Source organism: Zea mays, chromosome 4 (genome assembly GCF_902167145.1).
Source record: "Zea mays cultivar B73 chromosome 4, Zm-B73-REFERENCE-NAM-5.0, whole genome shotgun sequence".
Classification (NCBI taxonomy): domain Eukaryota; kingdom Viridiplantae; phylum Streptophyta; class Magnoliopsida; order Poales; family Poaceae; genus Zea; species Zea mays.
Window position 1 is genome coordinate 35,464,935 of NC_050099.1, and position 21,222 is coordinate 35,486,156.

The following is a 21,222-nucleotide window of genomic DNA, read 5'->3' on the forward strand; positions in this document are numbered from 1 at the left end:
TCACTAAACCTCTTGATGAGACTAAGTTTTGTTTTCTAAGGAGTGAACTAAATATCTTGGATTCTCGAAACGTGTCTTAAGAAATAAAACTTGAATCATGATTGATTTGTATAAAGTTGTTTTTGTGAAAAAGATTAAGTTTGAAATCTTATTTTGTTATCTAAAATGTTTATAACATTAATATTGTTTGTATACTAGGCCATATCTGGCTCCTTTTGAAATCTGGTTGAGTAAACCGGCTGAGCCAGCCACTCAACCGGTTTCTCTCTGGTGAAAACCGGTTGAACCAATTTTCTGCGTCTCGACGTCTACGTTGTCAGTCAGTCTCGTAGTCTGCGCTGTCAGTGCGACAGTAGTCTGCGCAGTCAGTCCTCTTTTTCTGTGCATTTACTGTGCGCGCTGCTGCAAGGAAGTCCGCCCAGCCGCCGCCGCCGCCCCCTTTTCTCTCCTTTCCCCTCTACTTTCTATCTCTCTCTCTCTCTCTCAGTTCTCCCCAGCCACCAACGCCTTCATTTCTCTCTCTCACACACCTCCTCACCTCAAATCCTTCCAAAAAACCCACTAAAATCTCTCCAAAATTCGTGGAGGTTGTTGTGTACTCGATCCTCTCAAGCTCCTCCACACCCTCTCCACTTCATTTCGGGATTTTTGTGGAAGGTTTCACAAATCGAGGTATTGTTACTTCTTCCCTATCTTTTTGACTCGATCGATGCATTTCTTGAATATCTTGAGATTATCTTCAAGGAGATTGTGTAGTTTAGGTGTATGACACACTTAATCAGTTCTCATTGTCTCGAACATTATTTTGGGTTAAATAGGTTGATATTGTTCATTGTAGCTAGATCGTTCATATGAACGGTTGAAATGCATGCCCAATATTATACTTGTCTTTCCTCAAACATGTTCGTTAAACTTGAGAGCACCTAGAGGGGGGTGAATAGGTGAACCTGCGAATTTCGACACTAAATAGCCAACACTTGGTTATGAAATGTTAGTGCAATTAAAACCAAGTTGCTAAAGTGTGAATTCTAGAAGAAAGCCAATCACAAATAAGAAAGACACAAGACGCAGTGATTTATCCCGTGGTTCGGCCAATGCCTACTTCCACGTTGTGGTGACCTCCTTCGGTCAAGGATTGCACTCAATCACTCTCAAGTGATCCAATGATCAACTTTGAGTACCACGACTGTCTTCCTTAGTAATCTTTCTCCCGTTTGCGAGGAATCTCCACAGATTGGAGCCTCTCGCCCTTACAAGTTTATCACAAGAGAAGCACAGTAGTAAGTGAGGGAGAGTAACACACGCAAAACTCAAATCCCGCAGCACACACACGCACACAAGCCAAGACTTGAGCTCGAAACACATCACAGAGGATTCACAACTCAAACAGAGCTCAAGTCACTAACATAATTGATCAAATGCGTGGAGGCGGAGTCTAGGAATCTTAGGATGCTTAGTGAATGCTTGAGTTTTTTGCTTCATGCGCCTAGGGGTCCCTTTTATAGCCCCAAGGCAGCTAGGAGCCGTTGGAGATCAATTTGGAAGGCAATTCTTGCCTTATGTCGAGTGGTGCACCGGACAACTACTGTAGCAGTCCGGTGCGCGATCTCTTTCCTTTTCTAGCGAAGCCGACCGTTGGATCTTCGGATCTGTTGGCGCACCGGACAGTCCGGTGCAGCCATCCGACCGTTGGCTGAGCCACGTGTCACCCGTTGATCGCGTAGGTGACCGTTGGCTACTGGTGCCGTTGACTCACCGGACAGTCCGGTGCACCACCGGACGGTCCGGTGATTTTTAGCCGTGACGTCTTTTTCTTTCCCGAGATTGACGAGTTTGTCACCGAAGACTTGGGCGCGAGCGCTGATGACTCACCGGATAGTCCGGTGCACCACCGGACAGTCCGGTGATTTATAGCCACGTTGCCGCGCCGATTCCCGAGAGCGGCCAGTTCGCCGCTGGGCCAGCCTGAGCATCGGACACTGTCCGGTGCACCACTGGACAGTCCGGTGCGCCACAGGCTGGTGCTGGTTTGGCTGACTTAGCCATTCTTTCTTCCATCCTTTTTATCTTTTCTTGGTAATGTCTATAGCATTTAGATAAACATGTTAGTAACCAAAAACAATTAACTATGTCCAGAGACATACCTTTCTCTTTGATTTGCACTTCTCACTTAGTTAGCACATATGAACTCAAAACAATGTGTTGGGCATTCAATCACCAAAACAATTATAGAAATGGCCCAAGGACACATTTCCCTTTCAATCTCCCCCTTTTTGGTGATTCATGCCAACACCTTAAAAAGCAACTAAAAAGTGCAAATTGAAGACCAAATTTATCTACCTTTAGTATTTGGCATATTTGGATTACTTTTGCCACCACTTGGTTTGTTTTTGCAAATCAAATCCTTTTTCCTATCTCTCAGTCAAACACACTTGTTTGGGCAAATAGAGAGATATTGCAAGAGTAAAATTGATCAAGTGTCAAAACTCTCCCTTTTTCCCATAATCAAAATTCTTCCCATGCGAGACCAAATTTTGCAATAAGAGTCATTTGTGCAAAATACAAATTCTAACTCTACTATTTTTGAAATTCACAAGTGGTTGGCTGATCCAGTTGCTTTGGCCTTAATTTCTCCCTCTTTGGCATTAAGCACCAAAACGGGAAAACTTTTGGCCGTTCAACCCCATTGCCTCACCAAAAATGTCAAATAAGAGCAAAAAGGCAATAAGAGCATTAGTATGAACTTGGAATTTAAATACACTTATACCAGAGTGCAGTGGAAGTCTTTTCATTTGCCCAAGTTCATTTTCCCTTTCAATGGTCCTTCGAGACTACTTCGAGTGTACTCAAACAAACAAGTTAGTCTCAAAGGAGTCAAGTTGTAGCTCATCTCCCCCTAAACATGTGCATCATTTGCATAAGGACTTGTGAGGTCCGGGGATGACTTGTACAACTTGAGCACCACAAATAAGCAATAAATGATTTAAATGCTCAAAGTAACATGATCAAAGACATGAAACACATGTATGATGTAGATCAATCCAAGTTACGCAAATCTAAGACATTTTGCTCACTGTGCAACCTGCAAAACCTTTTCTCATCTAAAGGTTTGGTGAAGATATCAGCTAGCTGGTTCTCAGTGCTAATGTGGTAAACATCGAGATCTCCCTTTTGCTGGTGGTCTCTCAGGAAGTGATGCCGGATGTCTATGTGCTTAGTGCGGCTATGTTCAACAGGATTATCCGGCAAGCGGATTGCACTCTCATTGTCACATAGGAATGGGACTTTGCTCAGATTGTAGCCAAAGTCCCGGAGGGTTTGCCTCATCCAAAGCAGTTGCGCGTAACACTGTCCTGCGGCAACGTACTCGACCTCAACGGTGGATAGGGCAATAGATGTTTGTTTCTTAGAACTCCAGGACACCAGGGACCTTCCTAGAAATTGGCATGTCCCTGATGTGCTCTTCCTATCAACCTTGCACCCGGCATAGTCGGAGTCTGAGTATCCAATTAAGTCAAAGGTAGACCCCTTTGGATACCAGATCCGGAAGCAATGCGTAGAAACTAAATACCTAAGAATTCGCTTAACGGCCACAAGGTGACACTCCTTGGGGTTGGGTTGAAATCTAGCACACATGCATACACTAAGCATAATGTCCGGTCTACTAGCACAAAGATAAAGTAATGAACCTATCATAGACCGGTATGCCTTTTGATCAACGGACTTACCTCCTTTGTTGAGGTCAAGATGTCCGTCAGTTCCCATCGGTGTCTTCGTGGGCTTAGCATCCTTCATTCCAAACCTCTTGAGAAGATCTTGAGTGTACTTCGTTTGGGAGATGAAGGTGCCATCCTTGAGTTCCTTCACTTGGAATCCAAGGAAGTAGGTCAACTCGCCCATCATCGACATCTCGAATTTTTGCATCATCACCCTGCTAAACTCCTCATAAGACTTTTGGTTAATAGAACCAAATATAACGTCATCGACATATATTTGGCAAACAAACAGATCACCATCACAAGTATTTGCGAAAAGAGTTGGATCGACTTTTCCAACCTTAAAAGCATTAGTAATAAGAAAATCTCTAAGGAATTCATACCATGCTCTTGGGGCTTGCTTAAGTCCATAGAGCGCCTTAGAGAGCTTATATACATGGTCGGGATACCTGTCATCCTCAAAGCCAGGGGTTTGTTCCACGTATACGTCCTCCTTGATTGGCCCATTGAAAAAAGCGCTCTTCACGTCCATTTGAAATAGCCTAAAGGAATGGTGAGCGTGTGATATCCCAATTTTCTAAAAAGAAGCTAAATTTCTTTTTCTCTTTTCTTTCATGTTCTGTGGCATTGGGGTTTGGAGTTTCAGGAGGCATTCCTCAGGGAAACAATAGATCTTTTTGCATTTTTTCTGCTAGGGTCGGGAGCTCAGATGGGAGAGCATGTTTGGGTCTTTGATCTTGATCCGATGGATGGGAGCCCCCCCTCCCCAACCCTAGCCGACCCCCTCTCCTCCCAATTGTGGCAGCCGCCCCCACCCTTTCCACCCCTTTGGCCGCCGCCCCCTCCCTTCCCTCTTTCTCTCCTCCCCTTGGGCAGCCGCCCTCTACCCTCTCCATGGCTTCCTCCTCCCTCTAGATCTCCCCCACGCAGCAAGGATCGAGAAGAGGAGCACGTTGAATTGAAGAGGAAGAGAGGATCAAGGAGATGTTCTTCCCCATCTCTTCTTGCAGAATTTCTTGGGGAAACCCTAGGTATGGATGTGATCCTTATTCCTCCCTGTAATTATGTGCTTTTGGAGGTTGTGGATCATGAGGATTACAGGATTAGAGGTTGGATTAGATGTGGGGTTAGGTTTTGATCTCGAATTTAGCTTTCTACAGAATGGCAGATTCGACAGTTTCTATTCATGCCAGTTTTCCGTGGTCTTAGTGGACTCAAAAAAATAAAAAGTCTATATATGCGTCGTAGATAATTTGTAGATCTTTCCGTGGCCGTGAAGAACACCTCAATCGGACATCAGATCAGAAAGTTATTGAAGTTTGATTATAGCAGTTTTCAGTCTCATAATTCTATGCAGAATCTGTTCTCTTAAGATTTAGGGTATTTTATCGATAGAATTAAACTTTAGGTTGGTAAAAGAAGTTGTAGATAATTTCATAAGCTTTTCATATTGTTAAAGAGTGCATTCATATGAATTTTGAAACTCCAGTTATGATTGTTTTACTGTAGCTGTTCTTGTTTGCTGGACAAAAATGAGCGGGTCTGTTCACTGGTTGGTTTTATCTAGTAAATGGCCGAATTGGCTCTTCCAACTATGAAGACTTTTGTAGAGGGATAAAAGTTCTTACTTCCAGCAGAATGTCATGATTTTTGGTTGAGTAGTTTGGGAGATATCAAATTTTGAAGTTAACTATGCTACTGTCTGAAACAGATTCAGTCAGTTATCTTGTCAGATGTTTTAGAACTTATAGATGGCAGAATTTAATTATCCATTGAATACCGAAGTTGTAGAGTATTTTGTGTAGATACTCCTAGAGTATTTGTTTGATATCACCACTGTTATAAATTTACAGATACAAAATTAACAAACAGCGCTGCTGCTGTTTGGCATGTGGTTCAGGGTGGGAGTCATTCCACCGGACCTTGGTTTCAAGTGTAGGAGCGATTTGTTGATTGTTGACAAATGTTTATGAAATATTTGTACTAAGTTTTGCCCCGCAGCAGGTGTCTATACTCTGGATCATGCCAGTACATTTTTCTTCTTCGATGAAGGCAAGTGAATGTAGCGGTGGTTGCTACCGTTTTGACTTGTTGTTTCATCGCCTACACTCTAATATTCAGAATCATCGAATTCTTTCATATTAGAACCCTATGGTGATGCTTTATTTGATTGTATTATATTGATGCTTAATCATATATTGATGATGATGATGATTTGAGTATGACCCACGAGATTAATTCACACCCCTGAAGGTAAATGAAGTATTATTTGAGGTTTGTATTGTATCTGAAGGTAAACGAAGTATTGTTTGAGGTTTGTATTGTATGTGAAGGTAGTGAAGTATATTGATAAATGCAGCATGCCATATACAATGCATGATTCACTTGCATCTGAAGTTTTGTCGTGACCTATGGTTCGACCGTACCGGTACAACTTAGCATCGTACGTTGCCCGAGGAGGGGTACGATGCAACTTCATACCCTTAGAGGTATGATGGCATAGGACATATGCATTCATTGAAGTGATATTTGCAGATGGTGTGGTTTTATACTCTAAGAGGTAGGACTGGGCGTTCGGTTCTTCGGTTCGGTTCCTCGGTTCTTGTAGAAATTCGGTTCTTCAAAAACTAGAACCAAAATAGCAAGATAAAGAAACCAGAACCGACTGGTTCGGTTCTCGGTTCTTCGGTTCGGTTCCTCAGTTCTAACCGAACTGTAACAGCCACTCTAAAATTCTGAATAACGACAACTTTTGTGAGAAATTTCAACAACATATCCCCACAAACAACCACAAGTGCACAATGACCATAATTTCATAGATGATACATGGATGATTAGAGGTTCAACATAAGTCGATAAAACAACATCCGAAGTTACAAACACATGTAACAAATTGAATCTAATACTTTTGGGTTTTTTGGTTCTTTGGAGTGCAGAACCGAAAATATCTCATTTATTTCGGTTCTCAAAAAACCAGAACCGAATTTCATAACAGTTCTTTGGGTTCGGTTAGTTCGGTTTTGGTTCTCGGTTATTTCGGTTCGGTTCCTCGGTTCCGGTTCTTTTTGCCTAGGCCTACTAAGAGGTATGAAGGCAGAGGACTTACACATTGCATTCCTATGCATACATTGAAGTGATATTTGCAGGTAATGTTGACGCAGGGAAGTGGTATACAACCTAGTGTGGTTGTTCGAGGAAATGAGATGGCATTGGTTATTTTGGGACTATTGAGTTCTATATCTACAAGTATTTCTGATCTCAATTGTGATCCATTTACAATGTTGATTAATCCAATTTTTTTGGTTTAAATATCTCGTCAAAACAATTTACTTGCTGAGATGTTTCATCTCACTCTTGCATTACTCAATGCAGGTACTTGATTCATGTTGGGAATGAGGGAAGTAGCAACACGTCCACCTTCACTCTCATAATAACGCTGCCCAGGCACAACCATGATTTAATTAGAAACTTCTTGTCAAAGGATGTTTGTTTTTCAACTAGTCGTGCACACTAGTTAATTCAGTTCATGTCGTTATGGTTATCTTCCCATTGCTAGCAGATTATTAATGTCTAGTATGTTTTCTTATCATGATATCTGTTTATACTCTGTTGCTTCCACGTTTATGCAAATTTTCAAAGGAGATGCTGTCGAAATTTTATATAGGAATGTTAGTTGTGTAGTTTAGTAGCATTTTGGGGTGTTTGTGGATCCCGGGGTGTTACAGAGCGGCATAGGCTAATAAAATCCGAATTGACTCTAACCTAGCCATAGGAGCAAAAGTCTCCTCAAAATCCAAACCTGCAACTTGGGCACAACCTTTTGCCACAAGTCAAGCCTTGTTTCTTGTCACCACTCCGTGCTCGTCTTGCTTATTGCGGAACACCCACTTGGTTCCCACAACGTTTTGCTTTGGACGTGGCACCAGGCTCCAGACTTCATTCCTTTTGAAGTTGTTGAGCTTTTCCTGCATGGCCAACACCCAGTCCGGATCCTGCAAGGCCTCTTCTACCCTAAAAGGCTCAATAGAAGAGACAAACGAGTAATGCTCACAAAAAGTAGCTAATCGTGAGCGAGTAGTTACTCCCTTGCTGATGTCACCCAGAATCTGATCGACGAGGTGATGTCTTTGGATCATCGCTCGGACTTGAGTTGGAGAGGCCTGTGGTGCTTCTTCGTCCATAATCTATTCTTCCTGTGCTCCCCCTTGATCCTGCCCCTCGTCTTGAGGTACCTATACATCATCTTGAGTTGGGGGATGCACCATTGTCGAGGAAGAAGGTTGATCTTGTTCCTGTAGTTCCTGTGGTCGCACATCTCCTATCGCCATAGTTTGCATTGCGGCCGTCGGAACCTCATCCTCATCTATATCTTCAAGATCAACTTGCTCTCTTGGAGAGCCATTAGTCTCATCAAATACAACATCGCTAGAGACTTCAACTAATACTGATGATTTGTTGAAGACCCTATACGCCTTTGTATTTGAGTCATATCCTAGTAAAAACCCTTCTACTGCCTTGGGAGCAAATTTTGAATGTCTACCTTTCTTCACCAGAATGTAGCACTTGCTCCTAAAAACACGAAAATAAGAAACATTGGGTTTGTTACCAGTAAGGAGTTCGTAGGAGGTCTTCTCGAGGAGACGATGCAGATAGAGCCGGTTTATGGCGTGGCAAGCTGTGTTCATAGCTTCCGACCAAAACCGCTCAGGCGTCTTGTACTCTCCAAGCATCGTTCTCGCCATGTCGATTAGCGTTCTGTTCTTTCTCTCTACCACACCATTTTGTTGTGGTGTGTAGGGAGTGGAGAACTCATGCTTGATGCCTTCCTCCTCAAGAAACTCTTCAACTTGTAGATTCTTGAACTCGGACCCATTGTCGCTTCTTATCTTCTTCACCTTAAGCTCAAACTCATTTTAAGCTCTCCTTAAGAAGCGCTTTAGGGTCCCTTGGGTTTTGGATTTGTCCTGCAAAAAGAAAACCCAAGTGAAGCGGGAAAAATCATCAACTATAATGAGACCATACTTACTTCCCCCGATGCTGAGATAGGCAACAAGACCGAAGAGATCCATGTGAAGAAGTTCCAGTGGTCTTGATGTTGTCATCACATTCTTGCTGTGATGAGTGCTTCCCACCTGTTTCCCTGCTTGACATGCTGCACAAGGTCTGTCTTTCTCAAAACAGACATCGATTAGTCCTAACACATGATCTCCCTTTGGAAGCTTATGAAGGTTCTTCATCCCAACATGTGCTAGACGGCGATGTCAAAGCCAGCCCATATTAGTCTTAGCTATTAAGCATGCATCTAGATCGGCATTCTCTTTTGAAAAGTCAACTAAATAGAGCTTGCCGTCTAATACACCCTTAAAAGCTAATGAACCATCACTCCTTCTAAAGACAGATACATCAATATTTGTAAATAAACAATTATAGCCCATGTGGCACAATTGACTTACAGACAGTAGATTATACCCGAGCGACTCTACTAGAAATACATTTGAAATCGAGTGCTCGTTCGTGATAGCAATCTTGCCCAATCCTTTGACCTTGCCTTGGTTCCCATCTCCAAAGATAATTGTGTCTTGGGAATCCCTGTTCTTGATGTAGGAGGTCAACATCTTCTTCTCCCCCGTCATGTGGTTTGTGCATCCACTGTCGATAATCTAGCTTGAGCCCCTGGATGCATAAACCTGCAAGGAATTTAAGCTTGGGTCTTAGGTACCCAACTCATGTTGGCTCCTACAAGGTTAGTCACAACAGTTTTTGGAACCCATATGCAAGTTTTGTCTCCCTTGCATTTGGATCCCAACTTCCTAGCAACCACTTTTGCATTTTTTCATAAATGTACAAAGGAAGCATTGCAAGCATGATAGACAGTAGTAGGATCATTGCAAGTTTTCCTAGGCGCATGAGACACAACATGATTACGTCTAGGCCTTCTTCTACCATGAACAAAAGTGGAACTAGATGCGAACATAGCATGAGAATTAAATGTAGCATCATGAGAAACAGTGTGATCATATCATCTATCATTATAAGCATGGCTAGTGAATTTCCTATCATAAATATTGGCATGGTTCTTTTGAGAACTACTAGCCATCGGGGCCTTCCCTTTCTCCTTGTTGAGAATGGAAGTCTTTTGGCTTGTTAAGTCCTTGGTTTCCTTTCAAAAACCAAGTCCATCCTTAATTGAGGGGTGTCTACCAACAGTGTAGGCATCCCTAGCAAAATTTAGCTTATCATAATCATCTTTGCAAGTCTTAAGTTGAGCATTAAGACTTGCAACCTCATTGTTTAATTTAGTAATAGAATTAACATGTTCATCACAGGCATCAATATCAAAGTCTTTACATCCATTGCAAATAATGACATGCTCCACACATGAACTAGTTTCATTAACTTTCTCTAGCTTACCATTTAATTCAACATTTAAATTCTTTAAGCTAGAAATGGATTCATGACAGGAAGACAGCTCAGATGACAATATTTCATTTTTCTTAATTTCTAAAGTAAGAGATTTTTGAACACTAACAAACTTGTTATGTTCCTCATACAAAATATCCTCTTGCTTTTCTAGCAGTCTATCCTTTTCATTAAGAGCATCGATTAATTCATTAATTTTGTCTACTTTAGCTCTATCTAACCCCTTAAACAAATCAGTGTAATCTACCTCATCATCGGAAGATTCCTCATCGCTAGAAGAAGAGTACTTAGGAGTATCTCGAATACGTACCTTCTTCTCCTTATCCATAAGGCATGTATGGTGTTCATTTGGGAAGAGCAAAGACTTGTTGAAGGCCGAGGCAACTAGTCCTTCATCCTCAGAGTCAGAGGAAGAGCAGTCGGAGTCCCATTCCTTCCCGATGTGTGCCTTGCCCTTGGCCTTCCTGTAGTTCTTCTTTTCCCCCCTCTTCCCGTGCTTGTCTTGTGCCTGGTCATTATCGTTATCGGGGCATTGAGCTATAAAATAACTAGTCTTACAACATTTGAAGCAGGAGCATTTTTCCCCTGACTTGTTTTTGTTGGGGTACTCCTTGCGTCCTTTTAGCGCGGTCTTGAAGCATTTAATGATGAGTGTCATCTCATCTTCATTGAGCCCGATAGCCTCCACTTGTGCCACCTTGCTTGGTAGCGCCTCCCTGCTGCTAGTTGCTTTGAAAGCAATGGGCTGCGACTCGTAGACGGGCAGTGGACCGTTCAATGCATCATCCACGTATCGAGCTTCTTTCACCATCATACGCCCGCTCACAAATTTTCCGAGTATTTCCTCGGGCTTCATCTTGATGTACCTGGGGTTTTCACGAATAAGATTTACAAGATGGGGGTCAATTACTGTAAATGACATGAGCATGAGCCGGACGACGTCATGATCCGTCCATCTTGTACTTCCATAGCTTTGGATTTTGTTGACCAGGGTCTTGAGCCTGTTGTAGGTCTGTGTTGGCTCCTCTCCCCTGATCATAGCGAACCTCCCCAGCTCGCCTTCCACCAGTTCCATCTTGGTGATCATGGTGACGTCGTTACCCTCATGAGATATTTTGAGGGTGTCCCAAATCTGTTTGGCGTTGTCCAAGCCGCTGACCTTGTTATATTCATCCCTGCATAGAGATGCTAGCAAAACAGTAGTGGCTTGGGCATTTTTATGAATTTGTTCATTTATAAACACATGATTATCAATACTATCAAAATGCATCCCATTCTCAACAATTTCCCAAATGCTAGGATGGAGGGAGAATAAATGACTACGCATTTTATGACTCCAAAAAGAATAGTCCTCTCCATCAAAGTGTGGGGGTTTTCCTAGGGGAATTGATAGTAGATGCACATTTGAATTATAAGGAATGCGAGAATAGTCAAAATAGTAGTTTTGATTGACCGTCTTTCTTTTGGACGAGGAGTCGTCGTCATCGTCATCCCTTGGTGAAGAAGAGGAGGCGTCGCTGTCATAGTAAATGATCTTCTTGATGCGCCGCTTTTTCTTCCCGTCCCTCTTCTTGTGACTCGAGCCAGAGTCAGTGGGCTTGTCATCTCTTGGATCGTTGAAGAGGGATTCATTCTCCTTATCGTTGACCACCATCCCCTTACCCTTAGGATCCATCTATTCAGGCGGTTAGTCCCTTAGATGAAGAGTACATCTCTTATACCAATTGAGAGCACCTAGAGGTGGGGGGGGGGGTGAATAGGTGATCCTGTGAATTTCAACACTAAATAGCCAACACTTGGTTATGAAATGTTAGTGTAATTAAAACCAAGTTGCTAAAGTGTGAATTCTAGAAGAAAGCCAATCACAAATAAGAAGGACACAAGACGCAGTGATTTATCCCGTGGTTCGGCCAATGCCTACTTCCACATTGTGCAGATCTCCTTCGGTCAAGGATTGCACTCAATCCCTCTCAAGTGATCCAATGATAAACTTTGAGTACCACGACTGTCTTCCTTAGTAATCTTTCTCCCGTTTGCGAGGAATCTCCTCAGATTGGAGCCTCTCGCCCTTACAAGTTTATCACAAGAGAAGCACAGTAGTAAGTGAGGGACAGTAACACACGCAAAACTCAAATCCGCAGCACACACACGCACACAAGCCAAGACTTGAGCTCGAAACACAACATAGAGGGTTCACAACTCAAACAGAGCTCAAATCACTAACACAATTGATCAAATGCGTGGAGGCGGAGTCTGGGAGTCTTAGGATGCTTAGTGAATGCTTGAGTTTTTTTGCTTCATGTGCCTAGGGGTCCCTTTTATAGCCCCAAGGCAGCTAGGAGCCGTTGGAGATCAATTTGGAAGGCAATTCTTGCCTTCTTTCGAGTGGTGCACCGGACAGTCCGGTGCACCACCGGACAGCTACTGTAGCAGTCCAGTGTGCGGTCTCTTTCCTTTTCTAGCGAAGCTGATCGTTGGATCTTAGGATCTGTTGGCGCACCGGACACTGTCCGGTGCACACCGGACAGTCCGGTGCGGCCATCCGACCGTTGGCTGGGCCACGTGTTGCCCGTTGATCGCGCAGGTGACCGTTGACTCACCGGACAGTTCGGTGCACCACCGGACGGTCCAGTGATTTTTAGCCACGACGTCTTTTTCTTTCCCGGGAGCGACGAGTTCGTCGCTGAAGACTTGGGCGCGAGCGCTGATGACTCACCGGATAGTTCGGTGCACCACCGGATAGTCCGGTGATTTATAGCCATGTCACCGCACCGATTTCCGAGAGTGGCCAGTTCGCCGCCGAGCCAGGCTGAGCACCAGACACTGTCCGGTGCACCACTGGACAGTCCGGTGTGCCACAAGCTGGTGCTGGTTTGGTTGACTTAGCCATTCTTTCTTCCATCCTTTTTCTATTTTCTTTGTCATGTCTCTAGCACTTAGATAAACATGTGAGTAACCAAAAACAATTAACTAAGTCCAGAGACATACCTTTCTCTTTGATTTGCACTTCTCACTTAGTTAGCACATATGAACTCAAAACAATGTGTTGGGCATTCAATCACCAAAACAATTACAGAAATGGCCCAAGGGCACATTTCCCTTTCAAAACACCTTGAACATCAATATCACTCTCACCATATGTATCTTGTTTGATCTTAAGGGTGGTTCGTCGTCAGAATCCATCCGTCATTGAATCTGATTCAGATGACAGTTCCCCAGAAATTCATGAGGAGACTCCCTCTCGGTCCAGATCCAAGCGTGGGCGAGGATTTGGCAATATCATCATGGGTGGTGAGGTGAAGCGTCCCGATCCTTTGGGACTCAAATGTGATAGAATTACTAGTCCCAGGAGGCTAGTAACCACATTCCTTACTTCAAATAGTATAGAGTTTGAATAAATGTTATTACAATATCAGGGTACAAGCTCGAGAGAGAGCCAGAAATATAAAGCACAGTAAATGGTAAACTAGCCCAAGCCACAGGCAGAACTGGGTGAAGACACGACCCCCTCAATCAAGCATAGCAGAAAAGAAGTCTTCGGCTGCTGAAAAACATAAATAAATCTGGGTGAATACACTAGGTATTCCGCAAGCCCACCCGGCTCCCGTAAAGAGAAAGAGACCTATATCATACATGCTTCATATGGTGGAGTTGAAGTCACTTTTCTTTTTCTTAGAGAAACGCAGTACTTGTTTTTAGGGTTCTCCGAAGAAATAGAAATAACACGTTGCTTAACCACCACTGAGCTTCCCACTCCCGTGGCACCATTTTCTTTTCCAGAGGCACACTCACACACACGTATTTCCCTATTCACGGATGTTGTAGAAACACTAATTGTCATACCACACCAGACTTGTCCATTCCAGTGGACACGGACTATTCGAATAGGTTTAAACTCTGCGCAGAGGGGTACACTTTACCCACTAGTCCGACTCTGCGATCTCATGGCCAATGAGATCCGAATCCGAATCTCTTTCCTTCCTCGCACGTCCTAACCTGAACGGTTATACCGGAAGGAGTTAGGCCATCGCCATGTCCAAACCGGACAAAACATTCCCCCTCCTTATCCTCCCGGTGCTCCCCAGCCTTCATAACCCTGGGGTTGGACCGTACGAGTTCAGATCGAGTGATTGCCCACACAGCCTCAAGTGGTTGTACTTTTCATGAGTACAGGTAGTGAAGGATGACAAACTGGTCCTTATATGAGAGGACAATCCTTCTGCTCATGCCTAAACCAGCTGAGCCATCACCTTACGCCCTCCCCTAAACCAGGGAGTCCCTGATCATCCCACTCACCAGGTGATGAGGGTGAATACCCTTCATCGCACACTTTTTGGAAACATCGTTGGTTACAACCATTGCCCATCCCATATCTTGTGATCAAAAGGTATTAGTTAATGCGGGCTATCTCATGCTCACCATGCAATTAGATTCCATCCCTTAATCCCGGCTTAGGTAGTGGTAGAGAGAATAGGTAAATTATGCATCAAGGGAAGGATGGACTTGCCTTCGTCGAAGCTTTCTTGGCACAAAAGATTTATCTCGAAGGGGTCGGGTTCCTGCCCTTCTTTCGGAGCTACAAATTCCGGAGGATCGGATCCCTCTTCCGCTAACAAGCACAGATAAAACAATACATCAATCATGGTGACTTAGTGGGGTGTGCTAATTCTTATACCTTATTATTTTTGTGCCCTATAATTTATTTAAACTATTTTTGGTGCATAAAATATCAGCATATAATTATATATGTGGAAAATGGGAAAAGAAAAAGAAAAAGAAAAGGGATTTCCTGCTTGCTGGGCCGGGGGGGGGGGGGTGTTTTCGGCCCAGCCAAGCGCGAGCGCGGCAGGCGGCCCAGCCAGCCCACAATGGAGCGGCGCAGCACGGGCGGACGCCGTGGGCGCGGGCCCACGCGTTAGCGAGAGGAGGGGGGTTAACGGCGCGGAGCGGGCGACGGAGGGGGGGGGGGGAGGGGTGAACCGGTCGGCTCGACCGCCGGTGATGCCCGCGGCGGTTCTCCGCCTGGATCCCGGTTTCACGACGGGGAAGTGGTGGCAAGGCACGGGTGGGGGTAGAGGGTCACGGGGGTGGGGTCAATTTTACCGGCGGAGGCCTAGGGTGGCCGGTCCATGGCGCGGTGGCGGGCGCTCGCGGCGGTGAGGTCGTCGGCGAGGCAGCCGAGCGCAATAGGAGGTGGGGATGGGTGCATTGCGTACGTGAGGGAGTGGTGAAGCTCAAGAACCATATGAATTGGACTAGGACTTAGCAGAGGGAGGAGGTCGGAGCTCACCGGAGAGGGGAGAGACGACGGCGCCGAGTCCGATTGAGCTCGAGGGAGGGAGGTGGAGTGGCTGAGGCCTGGTGTGGTGGAACAAGGGGCTCAGGCGGTCCCTTTTATAGGCGGCCGAGGGGGGGAGGGGAAGGAAGGGGGGAATGGCGAGCGCCGACGAGCTCGCCATGATGGCGGTGATGGAGCAAACGGCAACGGGATGGCTCAGGCAGGCGAGGGGTAAGGGGACGGCTCGGGTACAGTGGCGGGGAGGTAGATGAGGCCGGTGTGCGCGTTAATGGCGAGGAGACGGGGCGGCGGTGGTCGGCGGCGAACACGCCGGTGAAGGCATGGGCGGGACGAGGGACCTGACAAGCGGGCCCATGCTGCCAGCGGGAGAGTGGCGCGAGAGGGAGAGGGGAGGAGCCCCTGACCGGTGGGTTGGGCTATCAGGTGCGGCGCAGCGCGGGCGTTGCTGGGCTGCTTGGGCCGCGGGAGGAGAGGGGGGGGGGGAAGCGGGCGCGGGCACGACTTGGGCCAGAAACGGCCCAGCCAAGGGGGTAGAGAAAATGTTTTTCCTTTTTCTTTTTCTCATTTCTATTTTCTATTTCTATTTTTTTATCTCCTTTTCCTTTGAACAACAATTAGCTAAATAATCTTAGGTGCTGAAAAAAATAATCTATGTGAGGTGCTCTAACAATCAAAGTGTATGCATATGATGAGATGACCTAAAGGGTGGAGTTAAGGGGGGGGGGTAAGATAAGGGGGGGGGGGAAAGATTAGGGTTCCAAACCTTGGGTTGAAATTTTGGGATGTTACAAACCTACCCCACTTAAAGGAATCTTGCCCTCGAGATTTAGACTGGATTTGAGAAAAGATAAGGGTATTCCCTCCTCAAAGAGTCCTCACTCTCCCAGGTAGCTTCCTCTTCTCCTTCTCTGCTCCAGTGAACTTTATAGAGTTTCACTTCTGAGTTGCAGGTCTTCCGGACTGCTGAGTCAAGAATCCTTATCGGCTTCTCTCGGTACTGAAGCTCTTTCTGAATCTGTATTGCCTCTTCTTCGATGTGACTTTCTGGTGCTTACAGGCATTTGTGGAGCTGGGACACGTGAAACACATTGTGGATATCAGACATGGATTATGGTAATTCAAGACGGTACACAGTGGGTCCCACTCTGCCAATGATGGGATAGGGGCCGACGAATTGTGGTGCTAGCTTCCCTTTCACTTGGAATCTTCTGACACCACGCATCGGGGAGACCTTGAGGTAGACGAAGTCTCCTTCCTCAAATCTGAGTTCTCTCCGCCTGTTGTCCGCATAACTCTTTTGCCGACTCTGAGCTTCAAGTAATCTTCTGCGGATCAGGGCAACTTTCTCCTCAGCCTCTTTGACAAAGGTAGGTCCTTCCAATGCCTTTTCCCCTACGTTGGACCACATGAGAGGGGTCTGGCATTTTCGTCCATACAATGCTTCGAACGGTGACATCTTGATGTTGGCCTAATGGCTGTTATTATACGAGAACTCCGCATAAGGCAAACTGGATTCCCAGCTTCTATCGATGTTAACTGAAAGTCGCCTAGAGGGGGGTGAATAGGGCGAAACTGAAATTACAAAGTTAATCACAACTACAAGCCGAGTTAGCGTTAGAAATATTATCGAGTCCGCGAGAGAGGGTGCAAAACAAATCGCAAGCAAATAAAGAGTGAGACACGCGGATTTGTTTTATCTAGGTTCGGTTCTCGCAAACCTACTCCCCGTTGAGGAGGCCACAAAGGCCGGGTCTTTTTCAACCCCTTCCCTCTCTCAAACGGTCCCACGGACCGAGTGAGCTTTCTCTTCTCAAATCAACCGGGAACAAAACTTCCCCGCAAGGACCACCACACAATTGGTGTCTCTTGCCTCGGTTACAAGTGAGTATGAATCTCAAGAAAGAATGAGAAAGAAGAAAGCAATCCAAGCGCAAGAGCTCAAAAGAACACGACAAATCACTCTCACTAGTCACTAAAGCTTTTGTGGAATTGGGAGAGGATTTGATCACTTGGATGTGTCTTGTATTGAATGCCTAGCTCTTGTAAGTAGTTGGAAGGTGGAAAACTTGGATAACTTGAATGTGGGGTGGTTGGGGGTATTTATAACCCAACCACCAAACTTGCCGTTTGGTGGAGGTTGCTGTCGCATGGCGCACTGGACAGTCCGGTGCGCCACCGGATAGTGTCCGGTGCGCCAGCCACGTCACCAGGCCGTTGGGTTCCGACCGTTGGAGCTCTGACTGCTGGGCCCGCCTGGATGTCCGGTGGCACACCGGACATGTACTGTAGAGTGTGCGGTGCGCCACTTCGCGCGTGCCTGACTTCTGCGCGCTCTGGCGCGCATTTAATGCTTCTGCAGGTGACCGTTGGCACCGAATAGCCGTTGCTCCGCTGGCTCACCGGACAGTCCGGTGTACACCGGACATGTCCGGTGAATTATAGCGGAGCGAATTCCCGAAGCTGGCGAGTTCCAGAGTCGCTCTTCCCTGGGGCACCGGACACTGTCCGGTGTACACCGGACAGTCCGGTGAATTATAGCGCAGCGCCTCTGGATTTTCCCGAAGGTGAAGAGTTCAGCGCTAAGTCCCCTGGTGCACCGGACACTGTCCGGTGGCACACCGGACAGTCCGGTGCGCCAGACCAGGGTGCCTTCGGTTATCCCTCTGCTCTCTTTGTTGAACCCGATTCTTGGTCTTTTTATTGGCTAAGTGTGAACATTTGACACCTATATAACTTATACACTAGAGCGAACTAGTTAGTCCAATTATTTGTGTTGGTCAATTCAACCACCAAAATCAATTGGGAAAATAGGTGTAAGCCTAATTCCCTTTCAATCTCCCCCTTTTTGGTGATTGATGCCAACACAAACCAAAGCAAATATGAAGGTGCATAATTGAACTAGTTTGCATAATGTAAGTGCAAGGGTTGCTTGGAATTGAGCCAATAAATACTTATAAGATATGCATGTATTGTTTCTTTAATTTTTGACATTTTGGACCACGCTTGCACCACTTGTTTTGTTTTTGCAAATTGTTTTGTAAATCCTTTTCAAAGTTCTTTTGCAAATAGTCAAAGGTAAATGAATAAGATTTTGCGAAGCATTTTCAAGATTTGAAATTTTCTCCCCCTGTTTCAAATGCTTTTCCTTTGACTAAACAAAACTCCCCCTAAATGAAATCTTCCTCTTAGTGTTCAAGAGGGTTTTGAGATATCAATTTTGAAATACTATTTTCTCCCCCTTTGGAACATAATAAGATATCAATTTGAAATTTCCAATTGAAAATCATTTTAAAATGAGGTGGTGGTGCGGTCCTTTTGCTTTGGGCTAATATTTTCTCCCCCTTTGGCATGAATCGCCAAAAATGGAGTCATTAGAGCCCTTTTTGAATTATTTTCTCTCCTTTGGCAAAGAAAATATGAGTGAAGATTATACCAAAGATGGAGTCCTTTTGCTTTGGACTCAGGCTCTCTCCCCCAAAGACGGAGAGTTGCCCGGAGCGACGGCGAAGGATGAGTTACGGAGTGGAAGCCCCTTTGTCTTCGCCGAAGACTCCAATTCCCTTTCAATACACCTATGACTTGATTTGAAATAGACTTAGAAAGACATTAGTCATAGCATATGAAAGAGACATGATTAAAGGTATATGAATGAGCTATATGTGCAATTTCAACAAAAGAAGTTCCTAGAATCAAGAATATTTAGCTCATGCCAAGTTTGTTAAAAGTTTGTTCATCAAGTGGCTTGGTAAAGATATCGGCTAATTGATCTTTAGTATTAATGTAAGAAATCTCGATATCTCCCTTTTGTTGGTGATCCCTTAAAAAGTGATACCGAATGGCTATGTGTTTAGTGCGGCTATGCTCAACGGGGTTATCCGCCATGCGGATGGCACACTCATTATCACATAGAAGAGGAACTTTGGTTAATTTGTAACCATAGTCCCTAAGGGTTTGCCTCATCCAAAGTAGTTGCGCGCAACAATGGCCTGCGGCAATGTACTTGGCTTCGGCGGTAGAAAGAGCTACGAAATTTTGCTTCTTTGAAGCCCAAGACACCAAGGATCTTCCCAAGAACTGGCAAGTCCCCGATGTGCTCTTTCTATTGATTTTACACCCCGCCCAATCGGCATCCGAATAACCAATTAAATCAAATGTGGATCCCCTAGGATACCAAAGCCCAAACTTAGGAGTATAAACTAAATATCTAAAGATTCGTTTTACGGCCGTAAGGTGAGCTTCCTTAGGGTCGGCTTGGAACCTTGCACACATGCATACAGAAAGCATAATATCCAGTCGAGATGCACATAAATATAGTAAAGACCCAATCATCGACCGGTATACCTTTTGATCCACGGATTTACCTCCCTCGTTGTGGTCGAGATGCCCATTGGTTCCCATGGGTGTCTTGATGGGTTTGGCATCCTTCATCCCAAACTTGCTTAGAATATCTTGAGTATACTTCGTTTGGCTTAGGAAGGTGCCCTCTTGGAGTTGCTTCACTTGAAATCCTAAGAAATACTTCAACTCCCCCATCATAGACATCTCGAATTTTTGTGTCATGATCCTACTAAATTCTTCACATGTGGACTCGTTAGTAGACCCAAATATAATATCATCAACATAAATTTGGCATACAAACAAGTCATTTTCAAGAGTTTTAGTGAAGAGTGTAGGATCGGCCTTTCCGACTTTGAATCCATTAGTGATAAGGAAATCTCTAAGGCATTCATACCATGCTCTTGGGGCTTGCTTAAGCCCATAAAGCGCCTTAGAGAGTTTATAAACATGGTTAGGGTACTCACTATCTTCAAAGCCGGGAGGTTGCTCAACATAGACCTCTTCCTTGATTGGTCATTGAGGAAGGCACTTTTCACGTCCATTTGATAAAGCTTGAAGCCATGGTAAGTAGCATAGGCCAATAATATACGAATTGACTCAAGCCTAGCTACGGGTGCATAGGTTTCACTGAAATCCAAATCTTCGACTTGGGAGTATCCCTTGGCCACAAGTCGGGCTTTGTTCCTTGTCACCACACCATGCTCGTCTTGCTTGTTGCGGAACACCCATTTGGTTCCTACAACATTTTGATTAGGACGTGGAACTAAATGCCATACCTCATTCCTAGTGAAGTTGTTGAGCTCCTCTTGCATCGCCACCACCCAATCCGAATCTTGTAGTGCTTCCTCTACCCTGTGTGGCTCAATAGAGGAAACAAACGAATAATGCTCACAAAAATGTGCAACACAAGATCTAGTGGTTACCCCATTATGAATGTCGCCGAGGATGGTGTCGACAGGGTGATCTCGTTGAATTGCTTGGTGGACTCTTGGGTGTGGCGGCCTTTGTTCTTCATCCTCCTTGTCTTGATCATTTGCATCTCTCCCTTGATCATTGCCGTCGTCTTGAGGTGGCTCATCTCTTTGATCTTCTCCTTCATCAACTTGAGCCTCATCCTCATTTTGAGTTGGTGGAGATGCTTGCGTGGAGGAGGATGGTTGATCTTGTGCATTTGGAGGCTCTTCGGATTCCTTAGGACACACATCCCCAATGGACATGTTCCTTAGTGCGATGCACGGAGCCTCTTCAATACCTATCTCATCAAGATCAACTTGCTCTACTTGAGAGCATTAGTCTCATCAAACACAACGTCACAAGAAACTTCAACTTGTCCGGAGGACTTGTTAAAGACTCTATATGCCCTTGTGTTTGAATCATATCCTAGTAAAAAGCCTTCTACAGTCTTAGAAGCAAATTTAGATTTTCTACCTCTTTTAACAAGAATAAAGC